The sequence below is a fragment of the Arvicola amphibius genome, chromosome 11, assembly GCF_903992535.2.
Source record: "Arvicola amphibius chromosome 11, mArvAmp1.2, whole genome shotgun sequence".
Lineage (NCBI taxonomy): Eukaryota > Metazoa > Chordata > Mammalia > Rodentia > Cricetidae > Arvicola > Arvicola amphibius.
Window position 1 is genome coordinate 15,659,916 of NC_052057.2, and position 13,980 is coordinate 15,673,895.

Consider the following 13,980-nt stretch of genomic DNA (forward strand, 5'->3'; position numbering starts at 1 on the left):
AGCGAACGCCTCCTCGGTGAACTCTCACGCATTCCCCAGGCTTTCCGCTAGGGGGCAGACAGAGGCTGGAGAACACCCCAGACAGGAGGCCAGTCCCTCACCAACACAACCAGCCTCTCACCAACACACTAGGCTGTTTGTGCTCTGCGCAAGGCTCGGCCTCTCTTCCCGCCGGCCTGTCGCAGCCTCAGCGATATTGCATGGTTTGCCTGTGACATCAGACATGACACAAATATGATAACCCAACCGTACAGTTTTGGGGTGAACGCTAACCAACAGAAAAAAGAAAGGAAGAAAAACAAAGAGGAACGTCAGATCCTTGATTTTGTTGTTGTTGTTGTTTGTTTTTTGTTTTCTTACCACGTGTGGCTTGGGGATCCATGCCTCCTGCGTCCTTCAGTATCCTGAGCAAGCCTGGTGTATCTGAATTTAGAGACTTCTCATTTGACAGGGCAACCGGGAAGCTGCATTTGGCCTGTTTCTTTCCAGCTATTCTGGAAAACAGAATGCGTTTTCCATACAAGTTGCCGTTTTCCCTTCCGAGACCCCGTTTTATAGGCCTCTGTGTAGCAACACATAATTCCAAGGGAAAATTATTTTTTAATAATTCCCACATGCCTTAGGAAGTCATTTCCTCCTATGACATCCTAGGCAATTGGGCCCCTTAATTGGCTTAATTTTTATTCTTAATCCTCAAGGGCCGAGGAAAAACAACACAACCCTTCCTGTTCCTATTATCCCCTCATAAATTATTGGGCACGCAGACTTAGCTCCAACACAAACTGTGCTGAGCCTAAAGGAAGAAGCGTATTGCCAGGCCAGATAGTGGAAACAGAGATCACTGGAGAAATGAGTCCCTCCTACGAAACCGGAGAATCTGAGCGAGGCCCTCCTGTTTGCTGAGGGTGTTAGCGGAGAAGTCTTTACTCTGTGCCTGCTAACATTACTAGAAATATCTGTCAAAACAAAAGCTTTATGACTTTTAATGAATTGTGTCTTTAGTTGTATGGAGGAAAAGTAAGCAAATTACACACAAGTCAACTGGGGAAGGACCAGACTACCATTAAAACAAGGGTTTTCTATCCCTTATCCCATTCTGACAGAAATAGTCTAAAAACGCAGACTGGCATCAAGCCACTCTAATGGCTTGCAGAATGCTCTTAGTAATTATCTAAAAATGGGTAGTTTTTAAATTATATCATAGATTTGCTCGTCTAAAGTCATTTGGTTTTCAATTAAAAAAAATAGGCCTGGACGTATTTGGACACCAATGTGGCTGGGGTTTCTAGGTTCCTTTGTTTAAAGGTGTTTTCTGACCATGACAAGATGTGTGGAGGAGGCGTTCGTCTGACTGGGTATTCAGGTTTACAAAGAAAGTAGGTACAGGCCAGAGAGAGGGCTCACCCCCTTCGTCTAAATTCCCTTCCACGTATCAACAGAGTTTGACCTTGATTTTTTTAGATGTAAGTAAAGGACGCTGATGTAATTCAAAGAAACCAATATTTCAGATACCGCAAGGAAGCTGGAATCAGAGATGACAGGCACAGAGGACGGAAGCCTGAGGGGTAACCAACTGTCCCAGTCCTCACGCGGGATGTGTCTTCCTTTCTTATTGAGCTTTCCAGGGAACGTTTGCTTGCCCAGTCCTCTGGAAAATACCCAAATACTGGCTTCCCCTCCCCCCCCTTCACTCCCTCCTTCTCCTTCCCTTCCTCCCTCTAAGCCTTCTGGTCTTTTTATGTTTTTAAGTTTTCCCACTAACACTTGCACCATCCAGCCTCTGGGGTCAGTAAGTGACCTCCAACCTTCCTCGCCTTTCTCCGAGGGCAGAGGCCTCCCTTCTGCCCCTGACAAAGCACTTCCAGTCAACTCTTGGGTTTCTTCATGGTTGATTAAACTGTCTGTGTTTATTCAGGACCCTTCTCCTCTTTCTGTGTCCGGCTGCTGACCTTTCTGTTGCTTCCTTGTCAGAGGAGAAAGCTCACGGGGGCAGTCAGCCCAAATGCTTGTTAGCAGCAGCTCGGCAAACAGCAAGTCTTCAAAGCCAGGAGCTTTTTCACCTGAGCAGCTCTCAGAACTGCCGTTACTGGAAGAAGCCAGAGGCACATGAGGGGAGAAAACCAAAGTTCGTATGTGAGTTAGGTTTGCCGTGTCCTTCTGGGACCGCACTGATGGCTGCTCTTCTCGTTGCTCACGTCCTTGTGGCTTCAGGAACTGTGAGGCTCTGAACAAGGGTAGAGAGGCTTTCACTGCCTGGGACTAGGCATGGAAAAGAAAACGAAGCCCAGAGAGTTCTGCTGAGTAGCAGGAGACAAGCCAGGAAGGATAAGCCAGGACTCCCTGCCTGCCCCAGTCCCCCCTCCTACCCACCCGCAGAGAGTCTTGTCAGCAGGATGGCTTGACCCCTCCGGTTACCCTGCCCTGGGCTCCGGGGCAGGCTCAGGCCCCAGCAGGGCCATGGGCTGGCTAACGCCCAACCAACCTTCGCGTGGTTCCGCCGCGTGTAGACAAGCTTTCTTTTTCTAAACATCGTGACCCGCACCTGCTGTACCTCTCCCAGAAGCATCGTGTATTCCATTTCTTTGTGTATACATTTCATCACCCGGGCTTGGCTGCTGGTGCTGGGAGAGTAGGGAATGTGCCGTCCTTATCTTCCTATGCCTGGAAGCGTGAGCTGCGTATCTTAGTGAGGGTGAATGGATAATGGAGGTGCGGGCGGCGGGCTGCTCTCCCAGCCCGTCCGTCTCTACATTCCTTTATTGCCACCTGGTCCCCTGGGATAACTTTATCCCCTCCTCACTGTTTCTCATGATGCTCGGCTCCTGGCACGCACAGGGTGTGGCTTCATTTATTTCTTATTTTATTTATGCGTCTATATCATCTTTCCAGCTCTGCCTGGTCATCACTCCCCAGCTCAGATGGTCAGCTCAAGGGACTGGGTTCTACTTAACACCTTTGGGTGCTGGAAAATGGCACAGAGGGGATAGATACCTAGTGGCTTTGGATTACTCAAAGGGACTCTCTAGGGCTGATTTATTTATTATTAATTATTATTATTATATTATAGTCCTAATAATAATGACTTCAGACTGGCCTCAAACTTACTATGTAAGTCCAGTATTATCTTGGACCCCTGACATCCCCGCTTCTGTCTCCCCCATGCTGGGATGACAGACGTGGACTGCCGACCATTCCCTGCTGATAGCTAAGTTTAGATGATCTTCATGCATGTTCTGGTCACTTTCCTATAGCTCAGCTCCCGCTGGGCCTGGGAGAGGAGAAGGCTTGCTCTAGGCAAGCTCTCTGACATTTGGAGTCTGCTCTGCCTGCTTACAGCATTCCTTATCTTGACCTTCTAAATTCCAGTAGCAGCCCCCACCCGTGGCAGCTGAAACCTCTAGCCAAAGGTTTCTGAGGTCGAGGTGGGGACAGAGTGGCGGCGTCCAGGAATACAGTTGGAAGCCACAGACGTGGAGTGAAGAGGATGACGCTCAGAACCAGAGGGCTTTCTTCTCTAGGCTTTCTTTTTTAGATTATTTATCTGCGTGTGGAGGTGAGAGGACAACTTGAGGCAGTCAGGTTTCTTCTTCCCCAACTGGGCTCTAGGAACTGAACTCACGTCCCTGGGTTTGGTGGCAAGCACCCCTACCCACCGAGCCATCTCGCTGGCTCTTTTTTTTTTTTTTATTTTTTTCTTGGTTTTTTTTTTTAGACAGAGTTCCTTTGTGTAGCCCTAGCTGTCCTAGAACACACCTTTTAGACCAGGCTGGCCTTGAACTCAGAGATCCTGGGGTTAAAGGCATTTTTGCTTTTTTAGTGTACTCAGTATGGTTTGTCATTTTTAAGCTGTTGTCTCTGGGCTGTCCCCTTCTCTCTAGGGCTTGTCCTCATCTTGTTTCAGGAACCCTGTGGCTTTTGGGAACTGGATGAACCATGAGGGGTGACAGGGTGGCAGTGGTGGTGACGGTGGGGATAGAGGGCTGATTGATAGGGGGTGAACAAGACTGCCACCAGCCAGGTGACTCCTATGTGTTGAGGACAATATTTGGGACCCACCCCCCCCACTCTCTTGACCTAGGACCTAGATATGTCCCGTTCCCCCCTCCCCCCCCCCCGCCTTCCCTGAGGATTCCTAGACATTTGGGAACAATAATCACGTAAACTGAACTCACAGGGCACCTGGCTGCAAACCAGAAGTTACAGTATTAATTCTCCCCGGAGCTCGCACTGGGCTTAGGGAGGCGACAGGGAATGTGGTTCAGAGTCCACACAGGGTCCCCAGGCCTGCAGGCTCCAGGTTCTGGCTAGTGTCTGGCCGTTTCTGTCTATCTCAGCTGCCACAGGGATGACCCTGTGGCCTGGGCTGGGTCTGGCTGGGGGTTGGGAAAGGGAGCCGGAGATTCTGATTCCTGGAGACTTGCCAGTCTTCAGAAATCATCTCTATTGCTGCTTCCATGAAATGCCAGTGTCCGGAGGCAGAGTGCCCTTGTCCCCTCCCTAGCGGGCACCTTCCATTCTCAGGGGAACAAGGGTCTGTCATGCCCAGGCAGAGGTGGAATCAGGACAGAGGGAGCGGTGTAATCTCTGGAGAGAGTCTCTCCAGACTCTGAAAACTGTGATGAAATCGCATGTCCCCCAAGGTGAGGAGGTGAACGTGTCTCCCTGACTGACTGAGCTGAGCCTGCCTGGCCAGACACTTGATTTTTGAGCTCCCTGGGCACTCTTCCTGTGGATACCTCTCCTGTGGCCTTCTTACTCAGTATAGCTTCTAGCCTGCTAATGCCACTGGTTTCTCCATGGCAGAGCTGAGCTCCTCGCTGTCCCTGAACGGTGACTGTGGACCTGGAGTCCTCAGGGGCCTCTCCTTCTTTAGAGCTAATTTTCTTTGGTCACAGCTGCAGTTGACAGATTCCTCTGCAGAGAGTAACTGCCTTTGGAAAGCTGGGAGTTCTAATAGAGACGAAAAGAAGGTGTGTTATGAACCCACGTTGGCAGCTAATGAGTGGGAGCGCCATCTTTCCACTGTGTGATTCCCGCCCATCCTTTGGGTCATCTCCGAGGACTTCTCTGCTGGGCCCGGCAGCTGATAATTCAGGATGAGGAAATGCCTGGGCTCGCCCTGCTTTTATGTCACGATTCAAGTGACAATAAGCTAACCATGCTGAGTGTCCTTTTTACCGCTTGAGTCGTTCCTTCTCCCGTGGCTGGGTCTTTGTCAGAGAGCCCTTTGTCACTTTCGAGAGTGTGATTTCGTAGGAAATAAATGAACAGCGCGACCGTAGTGAGTGCCGCTGGTAAGTTCTATTGCTTGGGGCACATTTGCTGTAATAGAAAAATATGAATCTGATCAGTGTGTTAGGAAGCCTACTACGACCAGGGCCGTCTTGTTTGTCCCGAAACACCAAGCTACCTACACTTCAAAAACTCGTCCTTCAGAGGCCATTGTGTGAGGGAAACAAGATGAGCTGTGCTTGTGTGGTGTTGAGTTCTTTTAAAAGAGAAAGAGAAGACATGAGAGGTGGCATGGGGGAGGGGTTAAGAGAAGGAGGTGAAGAAGTGGGAGAGAGAGGGCCTGGTCTGCTTCTCCGGCCATAGACATCTAGATTTTCTCCCTGACTTTAATCCACATGGCTCTCTGTTCAGCCTCAAGGCAACACTCCCCACACTCATTTAGGTTACAATGCACTGCTCCCGGGAGCCTTCTAGGCTCGCTGCTTTGCACCTGGAGGAAACAGACATGTGCAAAAGCATGAGAGGATGAGAGCCAGGACTCGGCGTTTGTGGTCGGAACCTTGAGAATCAGTGTGGAGTAAGCTGCCTGGACTCTTTACTCACAGACTTTGGAGAAATGTTTTGAAATTAGAGCAATGTTTGGATTGCATGAATCTTAAAAATAGCACGGAAATCGTCATACTCACACCAAATGCTATAAATAATTCCCTCAGATCCTTAGGCAGGTCGTGTTCTGGACTGGATCGTGTCCTCCTGAAATTGCTGAGTGTCACCCCCTCCCCACACTTCAGAGCATGAGCTTATGTGGGAACGGGGCCCTTGCAGAGACAATTGGGCTTAGATAACTTATTTATGGAATGAGGGGGGAGGCTAATCTAATATGACTGGTGTCTTTACACAAACGGGAGTTGGGGTAGACACGGACAGGGAGAACATGTGGGCAGGCCAGAGGCACAGGCTATACAGGTTCTGTAAGTCAAAGGGTGCGAAGGTTCTAGACAAACCAACAGAATTCGGTTCAGAAGCCTGGAGCAGATCCTGCTCGCAGGGCCCTCCACAGGACCCTGCCTCACGGAAACGGAGAAACTGGATCTCTGGTCTCCAGGACTCAGACACGGGAAACTGCCATTGCTTCATGCTGCCCAGTTGTGACTCCCCCTGCTTCTCTTTTGGGGGCGCTGTTCTGTTGGTATTTTGAGAAACACTGCCTTTTGATTACTTTAGAGTTTGATTGTAGGCGGATTTTTCCTGTCCCACCTGTCAGCTTCCAATTAACCACATGGAGACTTCTTATTAATTATGAAAGCTCAGCCAATAGCTTTGACTTGTTTCTAACCAACTCTTATAATTTAAATTAACCCACATTTTTATTACTCTACGTTCTACCATGTGGCTTTTACCTTTATACCATGTTGTGTATCCAGCTTGTTCCATGTCTGACTGGTGACTCTCTGTGTCCCCATCCTTCTTCCCAGCATCGTCTCTCCTGAAAATCCTGCCTAGTTATTGGCTGTTCAGCTTTTTATTAAAACCCTTCGGAGTGACAGATCTTCACAGTGTACAAAAAGACTATTCCACAACATCTGTCTGATCCAGGTTTGGTTCTGGTTAGGCCAAATCCCTCCAAAAGTCCTTGGACATGGATGTAGATATACCAAGGTGAGGAAGAACAAGAGGCTCCATGCAGTGATACCAAGAATGGGACCTGGTGACTTGGTAGGTTCTCAACATCTTCCCTTCCGGAGGATGCTTTCTCTGAGAGATAAGTTGCCTAGGTTAGGGAGAGGTAATGTGACTTGTGCCAGTCACGAAAGGGCGGGTATAAAGCTGGGTATCAATCCAGGTCACCTGACTCCACACCTCCAATGTGCTCCCTTGGCATCTCCATGCCAACAGGATCTCTGTCTGCTGTTTCTCATGAGCGAGCGTGAAGGAAATGCGGCAGGTGAGCCTGGAGGCCCCACGCTCTTTGTAACATCCGCTAAGAAGGCCTTGCTTTTCAAGGGCCTCTTGCACAACCCACAAGGGTTTCTTCACAGAAGAAACACCTTTTCTTTCTTCTTAATCTAACTTGCTGGAAAACAACCGACTTCACATGTTCTTGGTACGCCATGGTTCACATGAGGCAACTTTATTGCCTCGCAGACGTCTGTCTCATTAAGAATGGTTTTGCAATGCTCCTTACAGGAAGAACAGGGCCTTCTAAGAAAGAACCGAGAAGAATCAGAGTGTTATCAGGTAGAGCAGTGGTTGGGAAGGCAGAGGCCTGTCCGGGAGGAAGTCAAGTTGTGTTCAGGGTAACATGGCATCAGTGGAAAAGGGCTTCAGAGTTAGCTGGGGATGACTGATGATAGAGCCAAAATGGCCTGGAGAGACAGCTATTTTTAGAACTAGTTTGCAGATTTAGGAATGCTGCTTCAATTTCGACTTGGGAACAACAGAGGCCAAGGCCTAGAGTCCGGTCTACACAGCTCTTCCCCTGCTCGCAAGGTCTGACACTGTGTGGAGGAAGCTGTAGGCCCTTCCTTTAGCACAAGCCACATGCCAACAGCTACCTCTCTACAAATGTGGCGAGCATTGTTTTTCATGACCTCCCCCCTGAGCCCCTGGTTAAGAGAGTGCTAAGGTCTCTTCTATTTAACGACATGAACGGACACAGGAACCAGTGTGGGCTAGAGAGAGAATCGTTGACACCGTGGTACTGATAGGAGAAACTCAAGTAGAGGTTTATCAAATGGAAGGAGCACCCCGAGTTCAGAGGTGCCAGCTGGATGTCTTGTCAGTCATGGGCCCTAAGTAGTGTCTGAACTTCTCTCAGCTTCTTTTTCCTCATGAACACCAGTGGGAGTCACGGTTCCCACCCACAGCTACCTGGGGAGCTATGGATGATTTCACATTCAGGGACTCGAGTCTCCACGTGATCTGCTTGCATGAAAGGGAGGCAGCATTAATACGAACACAGAGCAATAGCAACAAATCCATCTGAGCATCTATAACTTTACTATGTTCTAATAAAACGGTGTCTTTCCTGGGAAAACAGACGACAACAACAGCCTTGGTCCTGTGTTAGTTTTCCTATTGAGAGGGAGAGCTCACCCTAGGAGAAGCTCAGAAAGACTCAGTTTCGAGGGCTCAACAAGATTCTTTAAGTCAGCTGCCAGCAGTTATGGGCAAATGGTCCCTGTCTTAGGACAGTTGGAACGTCCTTTGATGACTGACTTTACAATGTGTCTAAATGATAAGGAATTTAAAATTTTGATCTTTTTCCAGATCCAGTATGATCTTTGCTCTTTTCTCAGACACTGAGAATCCCAGCTCCTGGTTGGCTATGGAATCCTCACAGTGAAAAACTCACGCCTTACAGTGGGTAGAGACGGACAGTCAAATGTGACTTCTGTTAGCTAGGGAGTGTGGGGGTATATAATGGGCTGGGAGTTTGGGAGTATATAATGGGTTGGGAGTTTGGGGGTATATAATGGGCTTAAGTTTAGGGGATGCATTGGCAGCTAATTTAAAAGAACACACAAATGTCTCCTTATTTTAGCAAAGCCATACATTGATAGTTGAGTATTTGCCTCAAGTGTAAGCCCACAATAAATTTCCTTCCTGAAGCCCATGGCCAGGGGCCTGAAAATCTTCAGAGAGGCCTGGGCTTTAGAGTGGAAGGGGGAAGCTACCAGCCACTGCTGTGCCCCTCTGTGGTGTTATCTCCAAGAATCTCACGAGCAATCCCCAGAAGCCATACTCAAGCGTGATCCTGCAGCTTGTTTCCCCCTTGCCAACAATTCTACCGAAGCTTGCCTTATAGGAAGCTGCCTTTCTTCTGAGCAGAAAGGGACCGTCCCTAGCCTGAGTACAATACAAGCAAATGGTTGCTGGGAGCTCGTAAAGCATTTATGGTAACCCACAAAAATGAGCTGGCATTTTGCACAGCTGTCTTTTCCGTTCATTTGTTGCAAATAAAGAGCTGCCAGAAGCACTTCATGATGCCAGGGTGGGGGCTTGCTTTGGGAAATGGGACAGCCAAGGCCTTGGGATCTCCAGATTCTGATTTCTCCACCTCAGAATCCAGTGAAATGAAACATGAGCCACATACCAGGTGGGTGTGTATGAAGACAGGCCCGTGCTCACTGCTATTATAAGTCAGGGTGGTCCCTGAAGAAAATCAGGCTGTGTCTTGAGTGTTCTTGGTAACAGAGTAGGTCAAATGATAGGCACACAAGGGCGTGGGCACGAAAGAGTGTTGTAGAAAGGCCACTTGTTTGTTGCCGGCTGCTCAGCCCTGAAATAACCACACAGAAACTACATTATTTGCAATACTGTTTGGCCAATAACTTAAGCATATTTCTGGCTAACTCTTATATCCTAAATTAACCCATCTCCATTAATCTGTGTATCACAGAGGAGAGAAGAGACCCAGAAAGTTGTCCTCTGACCTCTATATACACATGGCACATACACAGGACATATGCAAGTCTGTGCATACATGAACGTGCTCACATATGCACACATACACACACACATTCTCTATCGCTTCCCTCCTCCTCCTATTAATGTGAATAAAGAATTTTGGTTTTGTTTTCTGAGATAGTGTTTCTCTGTATAGCCCTGACTCACCAGGAACTCTCTCCCTGTAGACCAGGCTGGCCTTGAACTCAGAGATCCACCTGTCTCTGCCTCCTGAACATTGGGATTGAGAGTGTGCACCACCTCCACCTGGTTAGAATAAAGAAATTTTTAAAAAATTAATTAAAAAAATGAAGCAACAAAATTACTAATGACCGAACCAGATACAGGACCACAGTTCTGGGGTTGAGAAGACTTTTATAATTTGATTTTAGGTGAAAACTCTCTTTTCTATTAAGTACTGAATAAAATTGGTAAGATTTGCTACTGAATGTTAATGTTTCCAGACAGAGCAAATAAATTTAAATAGGCATAGATGAGCCACTATTTCTCAAAAGCAAATATGGTAAAAGAAAGAAGGCTGACCTCAGCCTCCATCAGACTGCATCGCCGAGCTGTGGCTGAGCACCCAGGACAGCCCAAGGCTTTCCCCACTGGCCAGCATCTCTACCTCATTCCTGCCTTTCCCCAGGCTCCTGCAGGCTTCTTTCCAAAGACTGAGTGCCTGCCTGTCCTCCTGACCGCTGGAGCTCATCTCTCCTGGCTGCTTGTCTTGAGAGCTCTCTCCCTCCTGCCCCTATTGGCCTCTACCTACAATGTGAGGCTGGTCCATGCCTGTGTCTCTCCCCTGCTGGACCTGCACTTCCGGAATATGGAGCCATTAATAAAGGCCATCAATCCCCCATAAAGTATTGAATACCCAGCTGGGGTAATCAACACAGCTGTATGACGTTTAAGCAAATTGGGAACAGGTAGCAATCCCCACACCCGCGTGCAGACCTGAACGGCAATGCCATGGATTTCTTGGATACTGTGTGGACTTTGTGCAGGCAGTGTTTCTCAGCCTTGGCACCCTGACTTCTGGTCTTGGTAGTTCTCGGCTGTTCTGTGCCTTGTAAGATGTTTAACAGCACGCTTCACCTCTTCCCACTGTATTCCAGTAGCACCTTCTCCTCCCGAGACTCTCACCATATCTGCAGACCTTGCCAACGTCCCAGAGAGACAGACCTGCCTCCCTGGTGGAGGTCTCCTGACATGAGCAGCTCTTGAAGGAGCGTAAGAGGAAGACACTGAGACTTTGCCTGGTAAAGTTTCCATAAGATTTCCCCTTAGGTCTAATCTCGTCACATTTTTAATATAATGTAAAGTAGCAAGCAACCTATACCTTCTGGGAAAACATTTCACCCCAGCAGGCTGCCACAGTGCCTCTTGTCAAATGCTGTAAATTTGGAGGGCGGGAGGGGGGCAGCGGTAAAGGGAACAGGCTAAGGTCTCACTCAATTTGAAATAAGACCACCTTGTTTGGGAGGGTGCATTCTGGAGGACACCACCAAGTGTCTGGGGTTACACCAGGAAAATCGCAGGGAAAAAATGAGAACGAAGAAGCCGACAGGAAAGATACGCACTTTAAGTAAACTCTGGTGCTGTGTTTTGAGTCATATTTACCATCTCAGAGAAGCTTTTCCTGCACTATTTGACTCATTTGAGGAACCTTGCCACAGCATTCAAACCAAAAGCTTTTGGCTCGCATAGTTCTTGCTCAAGGCCTCTCTGCTGGTGAGACTAGAAATGTTGCTTTTTACCTCCAAACCATGGGCCCTTGCTAACTTTTATGAAGGGGGAAAAATCCTAATTTAAATAGTGTGATAGCACATTTGAGACACCGGGGAGGCCATACAAAAGCAGCAGTTTTGGGTTTATGGGCGTCGAGGAGGGTGGGACCTGAACCACTCACGAAAACTCATGGAAGGTGCATTCCTCCGCTGCGGTGAGCCCCAGGGATGCTGTGGCATCCCTGACACAAATGTCTCTGATATGCAGGGAGGCAGTTCTCAGCAGCATTACCAGGTCTCCTTGGCCGGAGCCATCCGTCAGCCAGCGAGCATCCCAGGGGCTGACAGCGCTGTGATGAAGCACATTTGTTCAGACACGGGAGACGGTGCCTGAAAAGCCAACACCCTTGATTTTCTTTGAAGCTATTACACTCTGTCATGTCAGGGAGCTGAGCCCAAGTGATGGCTGCGAGGCAATGGGAGATTCACAGCCCAGGGCCTGGGGGAGCCATGGGATTGGTGGTTGTTCCCCCCACCCCCTCGGTGAGGCAATAAAAATTGATTTTTGAGGCAATGACTGAAGCATTATGTATTAATGACTACACAGGGACTTTCATTTCACGTATCATGTTCTGACAGTTGAAACAGAGCTGTTATGTAAAGCATTAGCTCGATGTTGTCCTGAGACTTTCTCCCCACATCACTCACGAGCTAGAACACAGGGGCCTTCCCATCCGCCGGGAAAGCCGAGTAAGGGCTCGGGATCTGTGTAGAACGCTTTAGACATGGAACGGCTGTCATGACTGCTGAGGAGCTTCTCTACAGAGCAGTAACCCAACATGGCTGCACTCTCACGGACCGGTAGTGAGCGCATTCCGATTTCGGAAGCTGGCTGGGGACTATCGATAAGAAAACCCAAGATTTGCAGCAACAAGCGGGTCGTTGTTTCCATGTGTGTCTCTCCAACATGGGAAAAGGTAGCTTGCTTCAGACCTAGCAGGAGGTGAAGTGGGCCTTTGTGAGTTGATTTCATGAGACCGGAGCTCTCTCGGCGTGGGCAAGAATGCCAAGAATGCCAGTCTCCGCTCTGCCGCACAGGCTGTTGGAAGAAGTACTTCCCAGGTTGCCTTTGTTCTTCCAAATTACCACAAAACAGGAGTCCAAGGAGACTTGGAGCCTGGCCAGGAGCTGCTTCAGGTGGTCACTGACAGTCGCCTGAGTCCTTCGCCCCAGCCCTTGTTTTTCCCATGGGTCACAATGCAATGACCTCACAGAAGAGCCGGAAGAATGAGTTTGAAGGGGTCCTTAGGTTGGAGTTACTGTTTGCACAGGCTCCGGAGAGGGTCTGTGGTGCCTGGCATTTTCAGGAAGCTCTTGTCTGTGTTTATGTGTGTCCTCTGGAGGAGGGCCTAGGCCCTACCCTCCACTGTGATTTCAAAGAATGTTGGCACCTTTTACAGGTTAAGAATCACTGCTTGGGACCCTGTGAAGGTGATGTGTAATCGTAAGCACCCAGTTTAACTATGACTACCAAGCCCTTTGGAAGCAAAAGGGACACAGAGGAGCACTTGCTGTGTGGGACACACAGAAAAACAGAAAATGTGACTTTTGACTTTCTACAGCACACAGCGGCTATCAGACATGGCGTTAAATGAGAGCAGCGGCTGAAAATGGAAGGGCAGTGCATCTGACGGGTTGGAAGACTTGGAAGGCTTGTAAAAGCGGGCACTACAGACGGACGGCTGGCTGCAGTGAGGTTTGAAGCCGGTGCCGATTGTGGACGCCTGGTACCGGGAGAAGCAGGGAAGGCCAGGCCGGGAGGACTTTCCCGGTGGGTCTATGAGGCCCTCTCACCGGACACTGAGGATTACGAGGAAACTGAGCTCAAGAGCAGATCTTCAGACATGGTCCCTCCCAAATGTACCTTCACACACGCACGGACTGGTCTTGGTCCTTCAGCCTTTGCTCCACCAGTGGAGCTGAGGGACTCGGCTAGTGAGGCATTGTGGGTAGCAGGAAATGACTTCCTGGGACTCCCATGTTTAAGCAGGAGGCTCTTCATTCTCCCTGTGAGACTCACAGGCAGCCTCTCCCACTTCCATCACTGAAGTCCTTCAGGCTGACCTCATGGGACCACACCCCAAATCTAGTTACAGCAGACGAGGGAAAGCCGTGGAGAGCAAGAAGCAAAGGAAAAGCAAATTGTGTTCATTGTAGGGGGACTTTGCTAACACCCTTATGCTTCTTCTGTGATGGTGTGTGTGTGTGTGTGTGTGTGTATGAGTGTGTGAGCATAGTGTGTATGAGTGTGTGCGCGTGTGGGAGTGTATGTATGGGAGTGTGTGTGTATGAGTGTGTGAGTGCATGTGTATATGTGTGTTTGAGTGTGTGTGCATATGTGTGTGGGGAGAGAGAGAGAGAGAGAGAGAGGAGAGAGAGAGAGAGAGAGAGAGAGAGAGAGAGAGAGCTGTAATCCTTGCTGTGGAGCGAACTCCCTAAGGTTTTACCTAGACTCTGGCTCCCCTGACTGACAAGGCTTCCCCTCCCCAGTTCAGCAAGGACCTCATTC

At 48.9% G+C, this 13,980-nt stretch overlaps 1 long non-coding RNA gene across 1 annotated transcript; it reads left to right on the forward strand.

The window, feature by feature from the left end:
• The first annotated feature begins 4,390 nt into the window (after window positions 1–4,390).
• On the forward strand, window positions 4,391–11,985 carry LOC119826860. Its single transcript, XR_005287481.1, has 3 exons — window positions 4,391–4,640; window positions 10,800–10,943; window positions 11,680–11,985. It is a non-coding gene; the product is annotated as an uncharacterized LOC119826860 (long non-coding RNA).
• The last annotated feature ends 1,995 nt before the right edge of the window (window positions 11,986–13,980 follow it).